Source organism: Callospermophilus lateralis, chromosome 4 (assembly GCF_048772815.1).
Source record: "Callospermophilus lateralis isolate mCalLat2 chromosome 4, mCalLat2.hap1, whole genome shotgun sequence".
NCBI classification, from domain to species: domain Eukaryota; kingdom Metazoa; phylum Chordata; class Mammalia; order Rodentia; family Sciuridae; genus Callospermophilus; species Callospermophilus lateralis.
In genome coordinates this window covers 46,981,307-47,005,005 of record NC_135308.1, presented here as the reverse complement: position 1 = coordinate 47,005,005, position 23,699 = coordinate 46,981,307, and the positions used below count along the sequence as shown (strand labels likewise).

Below are 23,699 nucleotides of genomic sequence, written 5' to 3'. Positions count from 1 at the left end.
GTAAAAAGCTCCCAAAGGTAATGGTAGTATGTCACCTGCAACACAATGCTACAGAAGAGGAACAAAGAGGCCACACACTCAGCTTTATGAACCCTTGCATATTTGCTTTTGGGTCCCAAATGATTTTGACATTTAAATGATGGTACATGATGGATGTTTTCTGCTTAGTGGGATAATGTATAATGGCTTTGAAGGCTTTTCTTTCAAGAGGTAAGACCAAACAGAATGTTCATAATAATAAACATAGTAGTACCCATAAATCTACTGATGGTGTAAAAAGTGTACAATGCAGGGCTGGGGTTGTAGCTCAGCAGTAGGGCACTCATCTAGCGTTTCAGTACCACATAAAAATAAATAAATAAAATTAAGATATTAAAAATATTTTTTTAAAAAGTGTAAAATGCTGAGGCCATGTACATGGGGCTGTTAGGAGATATACTCGTGGAGAGTGTGTGATGTAAGCAAGAATGAGCACCCCTAGGGCTGGGGTTGTAGCTCAGTGGTAGAATGCTCACCCAGCACATGTGGGATGCTGAGTTCAATACTTAGCACCAAATAAAAATAAAATAAAGGTATTGTTTCCAATGCAACTAAAACTATCTATGTATCTCTCTATATATTTTATGAGTGACCTTCTTGCCATCAACATTGTTACTTGCCTTCCCTTTCCCCAATGACCCATCTCCAGTCCATGGTCACAAAAATAATAATTATTTTACTTAAAATTCTTCAAAAACTTGTAAAGATCCTTAGAATAAAATGTAAACAATTTGCCTTAGACTATGATCCTCTCTCTACATACATCTCAAACTCATTCCTCACTATAATCTTACAGATACTGTATACAACATCCTAAGAGAGTTTGGAACTACAGAAATCTAGAGATGGTCTCCTTTCCACATGATACATATAGCCCCTCTTCATCCAGTTGAAGACTCTCAAACAGTAGTGCTGGAATGAAGCAATATCTGTCTGTGAAACCTTCACCACTTCTGCATCTACTTTCTTCTCCAACTGAATTCCACACAGGGTGGGTGGGTGGCTAACACTTTGATGTGATAACAACATGTACACTACAATTACACTCAACCATACAACTTATCAAGAGTTGGTTACAACTGGGTTGGATTTCTCCTGGAGCCTCAGGAACTTAAAGCCAAAATATCAGACTATAAGTGCCCTGTCCCATTAATACATGCCTAAATACCTAAGTAGTATTTTTTTAATGGGATATCTCATTTGGAAGATTTTTCAGGTACTCCAGAGTATCACAGGATTGTAAATCAAAAAAGATGTATTCTAAATGTGATTTTGTCAAATATTTAAATACTTTCCTCTTACAAAAAGGTTATAAATAAGAATTCTATAATTCACACACCTTAGATATGATTCTCACTGCACTTTTGCTGAAGTTACTTTTGATCTGGAAAAAAAATTTAAGGAAGAGTTTTCGCTGAACACACATCCATGCTGAATTCAGAAACTTCCTGTAACAATTCAAAGCTTTTTTTCTTACACTGAAGTCTTTTTTTTAGAGAGATAGATAGATAGAGAGAGAGAGAGAGAGAGAGAGAGAGAGAGAGAATTTTAATATTTATTTTTTAGTTTTCGGTGAACACAACATCTTTGTTTGTATGTGGTGCTGAGGATCAAACCCGGGCCACACGCATGCCAGGTGAACTTGCTGCAGCTTGAGCCACATCCCCAGCCCCTAACACTGAAGTCTTAATATTTAAAAATACAAGTTAGCATAAAATGATTTATTTATTTATTTATTTTTACTGGGGATTGAACTCAGGGGTACTCAACTGCTGAGACACATCCCAGCCCTATTTTGTATTATATCCAGAGACAAGGTCTCCCCGAGTTGCTTAGAGCCTCACCACTGCTGAGGCTGGGTTTGAACTCAGGACCTCCTGACTAGCCTCCATAGCTTCTGGGATTACAGGCACAGGTCACCTTTCTGACTCCTATATTGTACATTTTTGTTGTTGTTGTTTTGGGTTTTTTTTTTTTAGCATTTTAGAACATTTAACTGACTGTTAAAAGGATTAACTAAAGGGAGCAATTCATAAGGTACTCTGACTTTGGAATGTATATCTTGAATTCTTTCCTAGTTGTTTTATTATAATATAAATGGATTCTGGTTTTGATAAAATTAAACTTAGTATGTATTGTTTTTCCTCAAATGCATAATAATGACAAAAGGGATCAGCATACTGAGAAGTAAAAAATATAATAATAACAAATAAAAAAATTCTAAGTTATCAAATGCAATGTGCTATTATTTAGCTAATGAAACAACAAAATTCCTTCAGAAGTTCTCATATTATCAATGTAAATTTGTTTCTTCTAATCCCATATTGTAAAGCTCAATTATGTGTGTTTTGATGCAATGTTATTTTAGCACCTAAGATAATTGCATGAAAAAAAGGCAAGCTACTCAAAAAAAAATGTCCCCCTTTGCAAGACAAATTTATTCACATTTAAACTTCTAAATATGATGTATCTTAAAATCAGCAGTTACAATTAATAGTGGATATTTGTTTCTGTTATGTTTCATAAAATCAAATCCAAAAATCTTACTAATTTAATAATAGGGTATATAATTAATGGCAATTTATATATATATATAAATTGCCATTTATATATATATATATATATATATATATATATATATATATATATATATATATATATATATATCTGTGTGTGTGTGTGTGTGTGTATACACACACTTTAAAGGGCACAAAGCCTCATATTGCATGCATTTTCTTGGTTGCAACGGAACTGAATTATTGTGGTAGATACAGAAGCTGCTTGCTGAGAGCCAGGCATAGAAGGAGGAGCAGATTATACATGTGCTTAACTGTGAAACACAGGTAGGGCTTCAGAGATAAAGTGTCCTAGAATACAAAACTCCATTTCAATCCACATAGACACACACAACATGGAGAGGCCAGATAGATTAAAAGGAGACACAAATGCTGGCTTCTGACATCTCTGCAGGAAGAACATAAGTGTACAAAAGATTACAAATACCAAATACCACATGAATCCCACCCCAGTCTCTTGGCCCCCAGTGTGGTGCCACTGTCATGATTTCAACACTATGGAGAACAGGCAAGCCTGTTCAGCACCATGAAATTCACTGGGGATGTGCTTCATCTAGTTGGTGAGAACAATCAACCATGCCTCTATGTGCATCTCCCTAGTAAAGAGGAAACATACCAGTCCCAGACTGAATCAGTCTGGGACTTTCTGCTCCTCAACAACTTTCCTCCATTACCTGTTACTAGCTCTTCATCAACAACCCACTCTCCACGACAGAATTTGTAGAATGCCCTGCATCCTTGAACACTTCTATCTAACCAAAAGACTCCTCAGACAATGGTCCTCTTTTCAGATCAGTGGTGATATGGCATTTTAATTTAAAGAGGTGAAAAGAGCTGAGTCACAACACAGAGCCAGAACCTTCTGGCCCAGGATCTCACAGAGTGCAAACAGTGGAGGGTGAGTTACTAAGGCATAGGCCTGAAAAAGTGAGATTGCAAGAGCAAGGTCCAGTGATGGAAATGGTACAGACCAGGTGGCAAAAGCCTAAACAAACATGAAAAGGATGAACATGAAAAAACACAGGAGGAGCTAATAGAGCCAGCTGGCCTTGCTCACAACCCTGAGGCATAAAAGGCATTTTTGTCTCTCATACTCATGACCACCAGCAATGAGGGCAGGTTGATTATTTGTTTACTTCTTTGTTTTAAAGAAAAAGAGAGTTTACTAAGATGCAAGGCTCAGTGTAGGATACAACATGTTTAGTGAAATGTCACTGATGACCTATTACAACATACTAAAAATCTTTCTCTGTCCCCTCCCTTTCTTGCACACTGGCAGCAGTTAGCCCAGAGCTCACTCACAGATTTGGCAGACATTTATGAAATCCTCTGATTTGCCCAACCCTGGTCCTGGGTTTGTGGGATTACAACAGATCTCAGAGATGGTATGAGGGGTTTTCAGGCAGAATATATGTTATAATACAGATAATAAAATGAGTAGAGATAATCAGGGAATGTTAAAACTAGAAGCAACCTCAAAAACAATCAAACTGCCTAAGCCAGAACTTTTTAACCTTCTTCCTAAAAATTCCCAAACAGGGATTTTCAAACCTAAAATTTACAAGGAACCCCAATGCATAAAAGCAAATCCAAATCAACTGTTAAGGCAGAGAAGAGTAATAGTAGGTAGTGGGATAAAGCTCAGAGCCTCCTCCAGGCCCCCAAACTATGAAGTACCTCTCCTGACCAGAGTTCACAGCACACAGTTTGAAAATCAGTGACTTTGTAGTCAAACTAGATGATGTTGATGGATAAGACATCTGGGTCTGTGCATAGGATGCATTCCATGAGGTGGGAACAGGATTACTTCAAAAGGGTGCATTTAATGATGTGTGGGCTAAATTGAAAGCAAGAAAGTATCTAAGAATGAATCATCACCTGAGTTTACACTCATGTCTTTGGTCACACGCTGAGCATCACTAGTTCACTTGCCCAAGGTTAGGTATGCAGGAACTTGCTCAACAGGCTCATTGTGGGTTTTCAAGGGCTCATGTGACTCCACTGGATTTCACCTTAGAGTAGCTGCAGAGACTCATGCCCCATGGATGACATCCAGACATAGCCCTCAGATGGTGGCCAGGAAGAAGAGAATTCTAGCCAATGAGACAAACACTGATGGTACATTCTGTACAGACATAGGCTCTGGTGGCTCTGGGCAGGACCAGTTTTCTCCTTTCTCCCTCCCCCCAAAATACACACATTTATTGGCTCAGGATTCCCAGGACTACCCTGGAACTTACCCCTGATGTGATCAGAAAATTTAAAATGAATTTGAACTGAACCAGTGCCGGATGGGCTGCGGCCTTGCCCATTGCTGGGTCCTGGAACCCTCCACTCATCTTGAGTACCAGCACATCCTCGGCTGCCAGAAACCCTGAAGCCATTTTATCTGTGTGTTCTGCCAAAGGGAAGGACCAGCACTGACCACCATGGCCATTGGCTAATCAGAAGGCCAAGTAAGCATGGACCAGAAGCCCATGAGCACCTTTTCCAGCCTGTGGCTGTCCACTGTCATGCTGCCCACTGAACATCTCATGGAAAGGAAGCACTCTTGCTCTTCAAAGAGAAATTATTTTTCTACAACATGACCCGCCCTATTATGATTTGGATGTGAGATGTCCTCCGAAAAGCTTATGTTAGACAAGGTAGCAGTGTTCAGAGCTGAAATAATTACAATACAAGAACCATGACCCTAATCATGAATTAATCCATTTGATGGATTTGAAGACTACTGTACTGGATGTTAACTGTAGGCAGGTGGGGCTTGGCTGAAGAAGTTAGGTGACTGGGAACATGCCCTTTGGGATTATAATTTTGTCCCCAAAGCTCCTCCCTCTCTCTCTGCTTCCCATTTGCCATGAGCTGAACAGCTCTCCTCTGCTATACCCTGCTGCATGATGTTGTGCCTCACTCTTAGGCCCAGAGCCATAGAGCTGGGGCAACCATGGACTGAGACCTGTGAACCCATGGGCCTAAATAATCTTTTCTGCTGTAAATTGTTATTTTGGGGCATTTTTTCTCACTGTGATAAAAATCAGATGAACACAGGTCCTTGAAAACAGCCAACTCCTTCATCTGGACTCAGCTTGTAAAGGATGATGCCTATACCTCCCTGAGATGTGACACACCTAGAGACACCAAGCTTTACCAGTGATATGGAATAAGCCCCATTTCTGTCTTCTAAGCCATCTGTAGAACATAGTAATCACTGTTCCCTAGGAAGGCTCCAGTTCTGGCTCACAGATATGGATCCCCTATAGCATCCTTCATCCTTCCAAATGCTCTGCAGCCTTCACTAGTTAATCATCAATATGGTCCAGAGAGGCACACATTCTCACCCATGCTCCACATCCAAGGACATGGAGACACAGGGAAGTTAATTAAATCACCCATGTTTATACAGTTAGCAAGAGGGTCAACTAAGATGTGAGTTCCAGGGATGCTTTTCTCAGCCATTCTGAGCACTGGCCTGCTGAGTAGACAGGACACATTGTTCCCACTGCTGCCTGAAGAGGCTTATTCTGGGTCCTGTCCTCCATGAATACAGGGAAGCCTGTGGCCAATTGCATGAATCTGAGTGAGCACAAAATCTCCTGACAAGCAGTGGTGAGGACATGAAGTGATGGGAACCCACCATGTCCATGGATCATGTGGGCACTGCCAGCTCTGTGAAGAACAGTTTTTCTAATGGAATTGAAGTTATGTAGATTCTGGGTCCCAGCAATGCACTCTTCGTGCATCCTCAGCAGAAATGCCATGGGACACATGTTCAAGGTCTCCACCACAGAACCATGGCATGGGGAAGAGTCCTGGGACTGGAGATGGCCCAAGCAGCCTCTTGCACCAGACAGGTAAGCACCTGGGCATACTCACCTGAAGGGACACTATCCACCATGATTGCCAGGTTGAAGCCACATCCAGCAAAATCAGACATGGAAGAATGTACATAAAGTCTGAAGCAGGTAAAATTGAGATGTGACTTAAGTGAGCAGCATTGGGCAGTGTGGAAACAGAGGAACACATGAAGCTACTGCCTGAGTCAGCAAGTGATGACTTCAGAGGCTATGGTTGGGCAAGGGGACAGAAGCCTTCTGGGAGTGCCCACATTCTAATGTAGCACCTGAGTGTTCACTTCAACTGCCTGTCAATAATCATAAAGGCATGTGCTCTTTCTGGATGTGTGTGCTATTGGACAATTTTAATAAAATATAGAAAAGTAAGCATTCCACTAACACAAGTATCAGTGCTCTACCCCACATAGTGGGAAACCTAATTTCCCTCCAACAACCCATAAGACCCCCCTCTATGCCCAAGTGACTCTGGGCTACTTGATCCACAACTACATGGTTGCCTCTTTAGATCTGCTTCTCTATGTGACACCAGGACTCCACCTGACCCCAGTTTTATCTTCAAAGTCTGTATGTATGAAGCTGGCTTTGAACTTCTGCTTCAGCCTCCATGAGAGGCTCAGGCACACTATTCTCATCATACAAGACTCCTGTAATCTTTTTCTTCATTACAGAATCATCACCAAGTCTGGTGGAGCGAGCTCTTCCTATATGTCCTACCTTTCTTTAAACTCATAGGTTTCTTTACTGTCCTCCTGTTCATATGGCTGTTTTATTGACAGACTGAGCCCCAATATACCTGTGGGATTCTGCACACAATTATAAGATATGAAATTTGTAACTGATTCTCTGGGGCTTTCTGTGTACAGTAATGATCTGTTGATTCTCGGTCCACATACCTATCCTTTCTGTCCCACCAAGCATCCAACCATTTGTCATGCACTGCCCAATGTTGAAACGTCCCCATCACAATGCTGAATGTCACTTGGTGCCTCTTTCTGTGTGTCAGTGACATGCTTGTGTCTTGGCTTCACATCTCCACTAAAGGTTCTGAATTGCCCACACCACAGTTAATCACTCTGATGTCATCTGATGAGAGAACTCACAGAGGGGGAAAATCCAGCAGCTGAGGTCTTCTTCTGGAGTATTGAGACACTTCTGAATCCAGATGTGCTCCTGGCTATCTTTCAGAGTAGGGAGAATCTGGAATTTGGCTACAGAATCAGTCGGTCCTGGGGAAGAACAAGTTTTAAGTACACTTACAGTGCTTGAGTGAAGCTCCAAGGCATAATGCTCCTTGGGTCCTCAGCGTGATCTGATGGAATGACACAGTTTTGCATGCATTTTTTCATATGAAATTTCTAAACAGAGAGAACTCACTCAACCAATATGACACAGATAGAAAATGAGAGAAGGAAGATTCCAGCCAAGGGAGTGTGCAGGTTTCCATCACAGCATTAGAAGCTGCTAATTATGTTGTCACAAATGAGGAGGAAGCCTGGCATGTCTGCCTTCCTTTTTTATTTTCTTCAGAATCCTGCTTCACTCTTCATAAAGGTGTGTTCTCCTTTAAGGAATGCTCTTCTAAAACATGTAGCACAAGGTTTATTAGCCCTGATTTACCTAGTCTTGAAGAGGGATAGGATGATGAGATGAGACTACTTAAGAGAGTTCCAAGGTTTTCAGGAATATCCAGTGTTAGCTTTCACATTATCCTGTTCCACAGCCCTGAAGTGAACTAGAAGTCTCCAGTAATTGTCATGCCCCTCCCAAGAACAGCAGAACCTTGCAGTAGAGATCACCTGGTGACAAGGCTGGCCTGACCAAGAAGATACACGTGTAAATTTGAAACAAATTGCACCCTTCTGGGCCTCCAGTGCAATAAACATGAAGACCCTCCTAGAAGCACCAGGGAGATGATGATGACCTGATCAATTTGGCCAAGGCTGCTTTCTTGTTCAGCCCTCTTGTTTCGTCTCAATCCCTCCTCTATTTAACCTGAAGGCTTATGAGAGCATCCCATGGACAGGACAGAGACCCTGCAGCGCACTTTGCTTTCCTGACATGGCCATGGTAAGGAAAGCGACTTCCTTGTTTTCTCCATTACTTTCCAGTTTGGTTATGGGATGAGTGGCTGGACCTGATTTTCTGGGACCCCAGGGTCAGATGTCTAGCCTCAAATTTCAGCAATATTCCCAGAGTTCTGGCTCCTAACCACCCCACCTACTGTTGCATGGAAGGCTGCATGTGCAGGTGCTCATGTAGTTCTCAGCACAGCTTGTTTGACACCCTCCTGATCTTAACCATGTGGCTACTGGGAGTTTGCATTTCATCCCACAGTCCTCTTCACTCTGTTTTAGTGGCCATGTTATTCTCTGTTACTCAGAACAGCTCCGCTGACCTGCAAAGACCCACCTCACCGTTTTCCAGGACCCTATTTCTAGTGCATCAGCCTGTGATACCACAGAGCAAGTTCATCTTGTAATGTCTCCATCCTTCAATGATTGCAATAGGAATGTCAGTGCCCAGCAGTGGGAGAGAATGTTGGACAGGAAGGCTCTGGTTGTTACTGTAGTTCTCGGCTTAACAGCTGGTGGTAAAACAGATTGCAAACAGGTTTTGGGGATATGGCTTCAGAGGTCACTGGTCCCCCTGGTCTGGTTTTTTGAGTGGTTCTGACTTCCTGCAGATAACACCTCATGCTGAGCAGCTTGAAGAACTGGGAGCCATACAGTACTCACTCCAGGAGCACCTGCATTGTCAACCCATGATAACCCAGGTAACCCAGATCTTCACTTAGAGGAGATCAGCACTGAGGTGTGGACAGCACCCATTTGATCCATCTGGACCAATCAGTTTTGAAGACATTCCACTGCAGAATCTCAGAGCAGGACAATAATTTGGAGAAAAATTGCTTCAATTTACATCTTTACAGTCAAGTTTAAGGCTCAAGCGGTGGCATGGCTTGCGGGATGGCACAGAGCCCCCATATTTGAGAAGATTAGCATTCTCTCTCTAGAGATCCTCTGAAGCTAGATGTTTTTAACACTTCTCAGGTGCCCCCACATTGATATCTCTTGCCTGAAACTCTCCTGAACTCTGACTCATCCCCCAACTGTCCAGATAAATCAAAATGCAACCTGTCCAAGTGAAAATCTTCATGCTTTCACTGTAGCCTTAATGCTGGATGCTCCCACACTAAAGGATGAATCCTGACTCCAAAAGTATCAGGAGGGGCTTCTGGGAGGGGATTAGGTCATGTGGATATGTCTTCTGAGTAAAATTCGTGTCCTTATCAAAGAGGCCCAGGATCTCATTCACCTACAGGAATGCATGCAGAAGGCCTCTCCATGAGCCAGAAAGGACAAGACATAGAATTTGCTGGCACCTTAATCTCAGATTGTTCAGCCTCCAGGATGGTGAGGAATGACTTTATGTCATGTATAAGCTACTTGGTCAATGGTATTTGATTCTACGAGCCTGCACAGATGGAGAAAACCTCCCTCTGATTCAGCTGCTCCTGGAGTATCTCAGTCAATGGCAAGATCATGATTCCAGTTTTCAGGACCTAACCTGGAGTCACTTTTGTCACATAACTTTCAGCAATCCCATTTCTGGAACATACCAAGCATGGCCCAAGATTGTCTCCACTGTCCCCACTGGATCTCAGCTCCATCTCTCCCAGGCACTTACTTCTTGCCCTGCAGGCCTGTAAAAACTCTCAGCCTCCTCTTCTCAAGAGAGCACTCAGAATCATGTCCCCCAGCATGGAGCAGACCTATGAGTCCTCTGTTCCAAACCCTCTGTTGATTTTTCATCTTATTCTCAGTGACAAGAAGGAAAGAGAGCAAGACCAAGGAACAGATCTGGCTCCAATGCCCAATTCATCCCTGGTTCTGGAAAAATGGGCAACTCTGTGACTCACTTTCCCCACATCTGTTCCTGCTTTAAAGTTACTAGATGTTGATATTTTAAAAGAGAGAGGGGTTAGCAGACCAGGGATCCTCCCAGGGCTCCTCCTCACCCTTGAACTCTGACCTACCATGAGGCCTGTGCTTCCTGATCCACAGTACTAGCCTTCCATCCTACACCTCCATGCCCTCCTCCTCCTGCTTGCACAGGCTCTATCCCTCCTGTAGGCTACTCTGCTGATGCAAAGATTCTTGGAGAGTGTGGCGACAGCTGCATTTGGAACATTCAAAAATGCAAAGAAGAAAAAGAAAAATAGGCACAGAAGAAAAGAAGAAAATATCCTGTGAGGAGTGGGCTGTGGCTGTATTGTTACAAGGGATGTGGTTTATTTTCCTGTCAGGGCTCGGAAGTGCAGAAACCCAGCCAGGCCCTGATCTCTCCAACTCCTAACAGCAATATCTGAACATGTGGAGAACAAACATTCCCTGTTTACCAAGAATCCCTGATCACTTGCTGGATTCCTCTCCTGTGACAGAACCCACCCACAGGGTTCTGCCTGCATCCTCACAGGCTGTAGCCTCTGTCCCAAGACCCAGATCTTGACATTCACTGTCAACATATCCCCATTGGAAGATTCTAACAAAGTTTTCTTTTTCTTTACCCACCCCCAGTAAAGCTCCTCTCCCAGGTTCCCATCATCTTCAGGCTCCATGGCCAGGTGTATTGCCACCTCAGAAAGTCCAGTTATCTCTGCCACCATGATGGGGATGCTTTGGGCTACAAGGTACCACATTTCCAAATAAGTAAGTTCTGAAAATGCTGAGAAGTTCAGAACAAAATCTGGAAGGATGACACCAGGCATTACCTACCCCAGGTTTGCCAAGAACAAAGGGAAAATTGACATTTAGGGAGCATCCTCTTTATACTCCTAGTTTGACAACATATAAGACCATTCCCAGGACTCTATTAGCCAGAGTGAGATCATTGGTAGCCCTCACAAAAGGGAACCCTGGGGCATCTGACCAAGTGACTGGGAGAGCCAGGACTGGTTTTGACAGCTCACCATTCCTTTCCATTTTTTCTACAAAAACCATGCAGGAGGCAGAGAACCAGATACTGTCCAGAGGCAGAGATCAGCTTCCCCACTGGCTCCGTTCTCTGCCAGCTTCCTGCCTGGGCTGCAGCCTCATCATTTCCTCCCCTCGGTTGCTCCTCTGGAACTGTTGCTTACTAGACCTGCCTCAGATAATCTGTCTCCCCAAAGAATGACAGATGCTGATTCCTCAAGCATGATGCTCAGCTGAGCACTCCAGAACCCAAATTTTCTTGTGGCTCTCTTATCCACTGTTAGTTGGCTTTCCATCACTGTCACCAAAATATCCAAAAAACTACCTAGAGGAGAAAAAAATTGTTTCAGCTCATGGTTTCAGTGCCTCTGTCCATGTCTGGCTGACTCCAAACTCTAGGCCTGAGGTGAGGCAGAGCATCATGGTGAAAGGTGGAGAAATGCTTCTCAGCTCATGGCCACCAGGAGAGAGAGGAATAGAGGGAGCTTCACTGGCCAGGTACAAAATATAAACAAACAGGTACACCATTAATGACCAGCATACATCCTACTCACCTATAATTATCACCAATTAACCCCTTCAAATTATTAACCCATCAAATTAATTAATCCACTGATTATGTTACAGCTCTCATGATATAATCATTTCACCTCTGAACAATTCTGTATTGTCTCACACATGAGCTTTTGGAAGACTCCTCCTATCTAAATATCATGTAGCTTACTAGGTATAAACCTCCTCTCACTGAAACTCAAAGTCTTCTGCAAAAAGCCCATGGATAAAATAAAACCAGTGCTCTTTTCATCTAGACCCTGAGAGGAACTGAGAAAGGGAAATGACTTTCCTGACAATAGGTGGCTCATCCATGATCTCCTCAAGACAACACAAGCAGTGCTAATAGAATGAAAACCGTGGGCAGGACCACATGATTGTCAAATGGAAATCTATGTGAAGACTGACTCTGAGCCACAAGAATCACTGAGTCCATCCTTTTTCTAACATGAGTGACAACTGCCTTTTTACCAACATGGACTGTGACTCTCCAGTAATCTTCCCACTCCTGAGACAAAATTAGTTAAGGTGCCCAATCACCAAGCTGCCTCACTTCTTGACCCTATCCTGACTCATATCTTGGAGTCATTAAATAGAAGCCAGAATCCACTAAGGGGCACTGCTCCCTGCTTCTTTCTGAGATGCTTCTGTGTGGCTGAGGAGCCACCAGAAATCTAAATAAACTGACTCTGACCACAGGTGACAGCCTGGTGAGCTTCAGTTGGTGGACATCATCATCATGGTTTTGTTTCTAATGTTATTTCCCTCAGGTCCCAATATCTACATTAAAATTCAGAACTTTTTTCAGAATCACTGGTAAATCTGAATGGGTCTCTACATCCAGCTGCCATTTTGCAATAGATATGAAGGCAAGAAAAAGAAAGATGTGGGATATATTCTAAATATGAATTAGCAGAATCCAGAGGCGAGGACCTCCATGGGTCACAGGGCCTGCCACTGTAACAAAGAGAGTCCAAGGAAAAGACACACATTGTGTGGAATCTGCAAACCAAGACCTGCACCAAGACATACCACGTGGTGCATGGGGTGTCCTAGTCTTTGAGCATGTGGGCCATGAGGCTGGTTACTTCTAGAGGGAGGAGGGACTAGGGCTAGGATGCAACAATGTGAGATGCTGGCAAGGTGCTGTTCCTGACTTGATTATAGAGTGTTTGACACAATTTTTCACTGTTACACTTTTTTCACTGTTGTCCCCTCCCCTGCTTTGTATTTGCATTTCTTTCCATTACTGTGACAAATATGGGAGGTAATCAGCTTAGAAAGACAAAGGTTTATTCTGGTTGACTGTTTATAGACTTCAGTCCACGGTTGGTTGCCCTGTTGCTCTTGGGCCTGGGGTGAAAACACATATCACCCTGGGAGTGCATGTGGGCAAGTGGCTCACTTTATGGTGGCTGGGAAGCAGAGAGTAGGAAATGAAGATGCCAGGGTTCCTCAGTCCCTTGAAGCAGGCCCCTAATAGGAAACCCTCCACTAGCCCCCCCCTTAAAGTTCCCACATCCTCCCAATAGCTAATGAAATTATGACCAAAGCTTTCCCACCTGGGCCTGTAGGGATCATTCCAGATTCAAACTTTAGTAGTGGCAGTGCTTCATTTAAAAAGGAAATTATTGGAAGTATACCCTCCACTAGTCTTTTCCTACAGATAGGAGTCTACAGGTGGGAGAAGCTAGGATCCCACCTGGAGTCATCCCAGCAAACAGGAGAGGCCACAGCTTGACCAGAGAGGCCAGAGCAATGGAGGCATGGAGTGGAGACCAGGTTATGGATGCACTGGAAGTAAGAACCAGCACAGCTACTGACAACTGAATGGAGCAGAAGGAAAGAGAAGATGGCACCAGGGTGGAGCTCAGGGGCAGAGCACTTGCCTGGCATGTGTGAGGCCCAGGATTACATCCCAGCAGCACAAGAGAATTTTTAAAAGAAAAAAATAGGAGATACAAGATTATCCCTGTGCTTTTCCTTCCTTTGTTGCACAACCAGACAATAACAAACTCTGTCACCTTAGGATGGTATTGATCACCCCTGGGGCAATACAGCAATATGTAGGTAGATGTCAAGGAAATCTGGTTTGCAACAATGAGAGTCTCAGTTCCCCTGGCTTGCATTCTTGTCCTTGGCAGGTGCCTGTAACTTTGTTTCTGTTCTCCCACTAGCTAAGGGTGCCTGGTCATGGCCCAGCAGGTAATGCAGGCACAGGCAGCATTTACCTGGTCCAGGGTTGCTGTCAGTCTAGACCCCAGGAGAGTCCTGGTGTCCCCTGTGACACTAGATCATCCACTTGGAAGGTGCTCTTGGCAGCAATGCTGCCTGCAGCTTCAGTTTCTACAGGGTGGGGCCTATAGCCACCTGCCCTTGGAGTGAGGGAACTGATCCCAGTGATGAATTCAGCTGCTTCCTCCCACAACTCACAATGTTAGTTGATTGGTGAGCCCAGAAATCTGCTGCTTTGGGAGAACAGGGAAAGCAAAATAGTTTCTACTTTAAGAAACCCCTGAATCCCAATTATCTTATTTGTTAAGAGAAAGAGATTTCATTTTCTATGTATTTCCTCACTTAAATCTATACTCAAAATCAAGGAAAAGAGTAGCATAGATGAGGATCCACACTTTGCTTGACCTTTATCCCAGAAGTCTTGCCCCTGAGGTAGAAAAACACCTGTCCTTCAGGGGCAGCTGTCCTCGTTTTCCCAGATCCAAGTAACATACAGTATGCACTCAATAAAAGTTAATTTTGCATGAGTGAATGAAGGAATAATCCAATAATATTCCTGAAGCATCCTTATAGTCAATATGTAACCTGTGCCTCATGATGTTTTTCTTACACAATCACTCTTACTTGCAGGTCACCTGGCAGAATTCCTTATCTTTTTTCACCAGATCCACATTTTAGAGTTGTAGGTAGTTTTGCATTCACTCACACAAGCATTTATGTTGTAGCCTCTATTTGCCAACCACTACTTCACAGTACCTTAGGATACATCAATAAACAAGAAAAATAATCACCTGTCTTTTGAGTGTCATTCTGATGATAATAGTCCATTATGAAACAAAGCTACACTTAAAGGTAATCTTTGTGTACACTGTAAATAATTTTAGAATACTCTTGTGTTTTGTATCTCTTTGACTTTCTCTTTCTCCACTTTCCTGAATCATGGTTAGCAAAATATATTTTCAACATTCTGTAACAGTGGTTTACTTTTTCTCAGGATTAGAGTTAAAGATTATAATTCATAGACCCTTTTCTATTAAAGTTTTCAACCAAAATCAAGCTAATAAAAATCCTTCAAAGTTTAACCACAAAATTGAAAATTTCTTTTATGTTTTTTCAGCAGTTATGTCAAACATAATCATGTCTCTATCCTCTCTTGCAGGTCTAGATTAAAAAATACTACATCACAGGGTAAGGGATGTAACCCAGTCCTAGAGTACTTGTCTAGTGTGTAAGAGGCTCTGGGTTTCAAGTCCCACATGAAAGAAAGGAAAAAAACAAGGACTTCTTTGTGAATAGATTTCAAATCTATTTATCTTAAGACATTTTTTTTCTATTTTTTTTATTGGTTATTCAAAACATTACAAAGATTGCAGAATCACATCGGTTACACATCCACATTTTTACATAATACCATAATAGTAACTGTTGTATTCTGCTACCTTTCCTATCCTCTACTATCCCCCCTCCCCTCCCCTCCCATCTTCTCTCTCTACCCCATCTACTGTAATTCATTTCTCTCCTTATTTTTTCCCATTCCCCTCACAAACTCTTATATGTAATTTTGTATAACAATGAGGGTCTCCTTCCATTTCCAAGCAATTTCCCTTTTTTCTTCATTTCCCTCCCACTTCATGACTCTGCTTAATGTTAATCTTTTCCTCCTGCTCTTCCTCCCTGCTCTGTTCTTGGTTGCTCTCATTATATCAAAGAAGACATTTGGCATTTGTTTTTTAGGGATTGGCTAGCTTCACTTAGCATAATCTGCTCTAGTGCCATCCATTTCCCTGTAAATTCCATGATTTTGTCATTTCGTAGTGCTGCGTAGTACTCCATTGTGTATAAATGCCACATTTTTTTTATCCATTCATCTATTGAGGGGCATCGGGGTTGGTTCCACAGTCTAGCTATTGTGAATTTTGCTGCTATGAACATCGATGTGGCAGTATCCCTGTAGTACGCTCTTTTGAGGTCTTCAGGGAATAGTCCGAGAAGGGCAATAGCTGGGTCAAATGGTGGTTCCATTCCCAGCTTTCCCAGGAATCTCCATACTGCTTTCCATATTGGCCTCACCATTTTGCAGTCCCACCAGCAATGTATAAGAGTACCCTTTTCCCCACATCCTCGCCAGCACTTGTTATTGTTCGACTTCATAATGGCTGCCAATCTTACTGGAGTGAGATGGTATCTTAGGGTGGTTTTGATTTGCATTTCTCTGACTGCTAGAGATGGTGAGCATTTTTTCATGTACTTGTTGATTGATTGTATGTCCTCCTCTGAGAAGTGTCTGTTCAGGTCTTTGGCCCATTTGTTGATTGGGTTATTTGTTTTCTTATTGTTTAATTTTTTGAGTTCTTTGTATACTCTGGATATTAGGGCTCTATCTGAAGTGTGAGGAGTAAAAATTTGTTCCCAGGATGTAGGCTCCCTATTTACCTCTCTTATTGTTTCTCTTGCTGAGAAAAAACTTTTTAGTTTAAGTAAGTCCCATTTGTTGATTCTTGTTTTTAACTCTTGTGCTATGGGTGTCCTATTAAGGAATTTGGAGCCCGACCCCACAATATGTAGATCGGAGCCAACCTTTTCATCTATCAGACGCATAGTCTCTGATTTGATATCAAGGTCCTTGATCCATTTTGAGTTAACTTTTGTGCATGGCGAGAGGAGGGGATTCAGTTTCATTTTATTGCATATGGATTTCCAGTTTTCCCAGCACCATTTGTTGAAGATGCTATCCTTCCTCCATTGCATGCTTTTAGCCCCTTTATCGAATATAAGATAGTTGTAATTTTGTGGATTGGTTTCTGTGTCCTCTATTCTATACCATTGGTCCACCCGCCTGTTTTGGTACCAGTACCATGCTGTTTTTGTTACTATTGCTTTGTAGTACAGTTTGAAATCTGGTATCGCTACACCTCCTGATTCACACTTCCTGCTTAGAATTGCTTTTGCTATTCTGGGTCTTTTATTTTTCCATACGAATTTCATGATTGCTTTATCTATTTCTACAAGAAATGCCGTTGGGATTTTGATTGGCATTGCATTGAGCCTATAGAGAACTTTTGGTAATATTGCCATTTTGATGATGTTAGTTCTGCCTATCCATGAACAGGGTATATTTTTCCATCTTCTGAGATCTTCTTCTATTTCTCTCTTTAGGGTTCTGTAGTTTTCATTGTATAAGTCTTTCACCTCTTTTGTTAGGTTGATTCCCAAGTATTTTATTTTTTTTGAGGATATTGTGAATGGGGTAGATGTCCTCATTTCCAGTTCAGAAGATTTGTCGCTGATATACAGGAATGCCTTTGATTTATGTGTGTTGATTTTATATCCAGCCACTTTGCTGAATTCATTTATTAGCTCTAGTAGTTTCTTTGTAGACCCTTTTGTGTCTTCTAGGTATAGGATCATATCATCTGCAAATAGTGATAATTTAAGTTCTTCTTTTCCTATTTTTATGCCTTTAATTTCTTTTGTCTGTCTAATTGCTCTGGCCAGTGTTTCGAGAACTATATTGAATAGAAGTGGTGAGAGAGGGCATCCCTGTCTTGTTCCAGATTTTAGAGGGAATGCCTTCAGTTTTTTTCCATTTAGAATGATGCTAGCCTGAGGCTTAGCATATATAGCTTTTATAATTTTGAGGTAAGTTCCTGTTATCCCTAGTTTTTCTAATGTTTTGAACATAAAGGGATGCTGTACTTTGTCGAATGCTTTTTCTGCGTCCACCGAGATGATCATATGGTTCTTATCTTTAAGTCTATTGATGTGGTGAATAACGTTTATTGATTTCCGTATATTGAACCAGCCTTGCATCCCAGGGATAAATCCTACTTGATCATGGTGCACAATCTTTTTGATATGTTTTTGTATACGATTTGCCAGAATTTTATTGAGGATTTTTGCATCTAAATTCATTAGGGATATTGGTCTGTAGTTTTCTTTCTTTGAGGTGTCCTTCTCTGGTTTGGGAATCAGGGTGATATTGGCCTCATAGAATGAATTTGGGAGTTCTCCCTCTTTTTCTATCTCCTGAAATAGATTATGGAGTATTGGTGTTAGTTCCTCTTTAAATGTTTTGTAAAACTCTGCTGTATATCCATCCAGTCCTGGGCTTTTCTTGGTTGGTAGTCTTTTGATGGCTTCTTCTATTTCCTCCCTTGATATTGATCTGTTTAGGTTGTTTATATCTTCCTGATTCAATCTGGGTAGTTCATATGTCTCAAGGAATTTATCTATGCCTTCACTATCTTCTATTTTATTAGAGTATAGGGTTTCAAAATAATTTCTAATTATCGTATGTATTTCTGAATTGTCTGTTGTGATGTTGCCTTTTTCATCCCGTATGCTAGTAATTTGGGTTCTCTCTCTTCTTCTGTTTGTTAGCATGGCTAGTGGTCTATCAATCTTATTTATTTTTTCAAAGAACCAACTTTTAGTTTTGTCAATTTTTTCGATTGTTTCTTTTGTTTCGATTTTATTGATTTCTGCTCTAATTTTAATTATTTCTTGCCTTCTACTGTATTTGCTGCTGATTTGTTCTTCTTTTTCTAAGGCTTTGAGGTGTAGTATGAGGTCATTTATTTGTTGGCTTTTCATTCTTTTAAGGAATGAACTCCATGAAATGAATTTTCCTCTTAGTACTGCTTTCATAGTGTCCCAAAGATTTCGATATGTTGTTTCTGAGTTTTCGTTTACCTCTAAGAATTTTTTAATTTCCACTTTGATGTCTTCTGTAACCCTTTGTTCATTCAGTAGCATATTGTTTAATCTCCATGTGATGTAGGGTTTTTCCTTTCTCATTTTATTATTGATTTCCAATTTCATTCCATTATGATCAGATAAAATGCATGGTAGTATCTCAACTCCTTTGTAATTGCTAAGCTTTGCCCTGTGACATAATATATGGTCTATTTTTGAGAAGGATCCATGTGCTGCTGAGAAGAAAGTGTATCCGCTTGATGTTGGGTGGTATATTCTGTATATATCAATTAAGTCTAAGTTATTTATTGTATTATTGAGCTCTATGGTTTCTTTATTCAATTTTTGTTTGGAAGATCTGTCCATTGGTGGGAGAGGTGTATTAAAATCTCTCATGATTATTGTGTTGTGGTCTATTAGACTCTTGAACTTGAGAAGAGTTTGTTTGATGAACGTAGCTGCACCATTGTTTGGGGCATATATATTAATGATCGTCAAGTCTTGTTGGTGTATGGTTCCCTTGAGCAGTATGTATTGTCCTTGTTTATCCCTTTTGATTAACTTTGGCTTGAAGTCTATTTTATTTGATACAAGTATGGACACCCCTGCTTGCTTCCGGGGTCCGTATGAGTGATATGATTTTTCCCAACCTTTCACCTTCAGTCTGTGTATGTCTTTTCCTATCAGATGAGTCTCCTGTAGGCAGCATATTGTTGGATCTTTTTTTTTAATCCATTCTACTAGCCTATGTCTTTTGATTGGTGCATTTAAGCCATTAACATTTAGGGTTACTATTGAGATATGGTTTGTATTTCCAGCCATATTTGGTTATGTATGATACTTAACATGATTAGTTTTTCCTCTATGCTTAGTTTTTCCTTTATTGTACTACCTCCCGTTGTTGGTTTTCATTGTTATTTTTCGTTTCCTCTTCCTGTAATGTTTTGCCAAGGATGTTTTGAAGAGCTGGTTTTCTAGCTGCAAATTCTTTTAACTTTTGCTTTTCATGGAAGATTTTTATTTCATCTTCAATCCTGAAGCTTAATTTCACTGGATACATGATTCTTGGTTGGAACCCTTTTTCTTTCAGCGTTTGAAATATGTTGTTCCAGGATCTTCTAGCTTTCAGAGTCTGTGTTGAAAGATCAGCAGTTATCCTGATTGGTTTACCCTTAAATGTAATCTGCTTCCTCTCTCTTGTGGCTTTTAAGATTCTCTCCTTATTCTGTATGTTGGGCATCTTCATTATTATATGTCTTGGTGTGGATCTCTTATGATTCTGTATATTCGGTGTCCTGTAGGCTTCTAGTATTTGGATTTCTTTTTCATTCTTTAAGTCTGGGAAGTTTTCTAGTATTATTTCATTGAATAGATTACTCATTCCCTTGGTTTGGACCTCTGTACCCTCTTGTATCCCAATAACTCTTAGGTTTGGTTTCTTGATGTTATCCCATAATTCTTGGATGTTCTGCTCATGATTTCTTAACATTCTCGCTGAGCTGTCTATGTTCTTTTCAAGTTGAAAAACTTTGTCTTCGTTGTCTGAAGTTCTATCTTCCAAGTGTTCTACTCTGCTGGTAATACTCTCATTTGAGTTTTTAATTTGGTTTATTATTTCCTGCATTTCCAGGATTTCTGTTTGTTTGTTTTTTATATCCTCTATCTCCCTATAGAGTTGATCTTTTGCTTCTTGGATTTGTTTATGTAATTCATTGTCAAAGTGATTTTTCATTGTCTGAATTTGATGAATAATGTCTTCCTTGAGACTCCAGATCATCTGAAGCATGTATATCCTGAACTCTTTGTCTGACATTCTATCAGCTGCAGATATTACCTCATCTAATGTTGAATTGACCTGTATTGTTTGTGGTCCTTTCTTTCCTTGTCTTTTCATACTGCTCATGATTCTTTCTAGCTTTGTGAAACTGTTGAGCTAATGTTTTTCCCCTTATATATTTGTATTGTTCTTGAATAGCTCCAATATCCCTCTTTTTCGGAGAAAGACAATGTTAACAGATCCCAATATCAACAGTACATTATCTAAGGACAAGTTTTCATTATTAATACATTTATAGTTAGATTCTAAGACTATAGATATTGGATTTAATTATTACTTAAGAATATATTCCTTAGTTTCATAAAAGGCGTACCATATCTGGTGGCATATAGAAAACTTAATTTCAGACGAAGGATGTTATACTTAAAGAGAAAGGAGTGAGGGAATGAGGTTAAACTAACTTAGCACCTTTGGAGAACTCTAACCACTCGACTGGTAATTTATGGAAGAATGTATAGACTCAACCTCCTATTTAGATAGTTACCCTATGTATAGATAGCAAAAGTTAGGAGATTGAAAGTGGTATAGAGAGAATATGAATTTAAAAAAAAAGAAAAGAAAAGAAATAACAAGGAAGAAAAGAGAAATAAGAGAAGGGAAAGGGAAGTAAGATAGAAATACAGAAAAAAATGGGGGGGAGGTGGGGTACATGCAATTCCTCTATATTATATTACTTTGGTAATTCAGTTGTTCATGCTCAGTTCTTGGTTTCACATATGCTGAAGTTGTGGAAGAGAGAGAAGAAAAGAGAAAGAGAGGAAAAAAAAAAGTCTCTCAGAACACTGTTTTCCTTGCTTCCAGTAGGTGGCGTTGTCTATTCCTAGTTTGAGCCTCTGTATTCAGGGTGGTGGGTATAGCCAGTGTGAAGGGAAATGAGCTTCCACCTGTATCTTCCCTACTCTAGTCTCTGAGGTAGAAACCAGGTGCCTCTACAGTTGTTGTTTTGTGTTGATAGCTACAATCCCCAAAAGCTTGTGGGAAATATTTTGAGTTATCGCAGCTAAGGGTGGGGGAGTTGGAAACCGGGTACCTGGATCAGCCGCAACTGTGCTGGTAGCCACACCCACTTTGATGGGTTTTAAGGGTTGATGGGCTTCCTGGAGACTAGCGCTCGGGGCGGGACCGGACTTCCTCCTCCGGTCTGGCTGAGCAGCTAGCACCTTCCTGCTCCGGTCTGGCTGGCGGCTGGCGCCTTCCTGCTCCGGTCTGGCTGGGCGGCTGTCGCGGCTTCCTGCTCCGGTCTGGCTGGGTGGCTGTCGCGGCTTCCTGCTCCGGTCTGGCTCTCTTAAGACATTTCATCAAGTTATTATCCTACTCCTCATCATATATTATGGAAAGATAAGCAAAATCACCAGTTGATATGTAGGCATATTATTTGACATTTTATTAATTAATTTATTTACTTATTTATTCTTTCTCTCTATTCTCACCTTTTATTCTGATTCTCATCCATGTTTTTCTATTACCCTAGAGCTTATTCATCTAATGGTTACCTTTACTGTTGGATGAATGCTAGGATATTTATCTTTCTATTTCTTTTAGATATTAATAAATCAAGCCCAAAGTCAATGTCAAAGACTTGTGTTCTTTTACTTTTTGAGGTTTTTGTTCTTTTTGCTGTTGTTTCTCTGGCATTAGACATAGTGCTTGATAACCAATAACTGCTTCATAAATACTGAATTTGGAAACAAACTTCTTTGCATGTGTATGATATATCATTATTCAGAAACACAAATTACTCTTAATTAATATATGTTGAGAACTATTCATGTGTCATGTTCTTCTAAGCATTTAATAATGGCAGTATGTAGTAGTTAGATTCAAAGCCTTGCAAATTTATTTCAAATTCAATTCTTAACTTCTTCTCAGCTTTGTTTTCTCACTCTACCAATGTGGTGAAAATAAATTTTGCAGGACTCACTATTATGTTTCAATTAGGTGAATTTTAACCAATTTTTAAAGAAAGGTGACTGTAGCTTTCAGATTCATCTTTGGGCCTTTGAGGACACCATCCAAAAAAGCAGAGAGGAAAGCTACAGAGTACTGTAAAAACAGGATGGTGTTAATGGGGTTGCAGACTGAGCCACAATCTAGGGCAAAAATGAACAAGAAGCTGTAAGGCAATTTTTAAAATTTTGTAGTTGTCTTAAAGACAACATTTTTTTATATCCTCTGTTAGGAGAAAAGTCTCATATGAGGACAATCTACATTGATTCTATGGGAGCTGCTTCTGCTTAATGTAATATCAGACATGTTTCTTACCACAATTCTCACAATCAATAAATAAGAATGATAATAACTCAGGCTGGGGCTGGGGCTGGGGCTGGGGCTCAGTGACAGAGCATTTGCCTGGCACACATGAGGCACTGGGTTCATTTCTTAGAACTGTGTATAAATAAATAAAATAAAGGTCCATTGACAACTAAAAAATGCTTTAAAAAAGTGATAATAATTCTATCATTGATCATTTCTGAGGATTAACTAAGAAAATAAATGGAAAATGAATAAACAGTGGTAAATGCTAAATGAATGTTACAATCAATCATCTTGACTTAAAAAAATAAAACTTATGTCAGTGCATGAGAATGGAAAAAGTCTTAAAACAACCCAAAATAAACAAAACAAACAAAAAAAGAAGTCTTAAGAAAAACAGGCTTTTTTAGTGTAAGAAAGTTCTACACTGCCAGTCTAATAAGGGACCTAGGTTTCTTCTATGGCATGATACCACCATCCCATAGGTTCTTTTTACCACCCAGGTAGGAGCTGCCAGAAAGAAGACGTGAAAAGATTCACACTGTATCTAAAGCCACATGTTAGAAGTGCCTGAGACAATTTCTACTCCCTTCCAGTGGAGCCAAAGTAATCACGTGTCCCTCATTGTACAGTCATGATTCATTTACAATGAAATGATGGGACAGTGATTTTAGTTCAAATCTGG

At 40.6% G+C, this 23,699-nt stretch overlaps 1 pseudogene; it reads right to left on the bottom strand.

The window, feature by feature from the left end:
* Positions 1-4,999, bottom strand: part of LOC143398212 (SH3 and PX domain-containing protein 2A-like) — a 31,076-nt pseudogene extending 26,077 nt beyond the window's left edge.
* Positions 5,000-23,699: the final 18,700 nt, after the last annotated feature.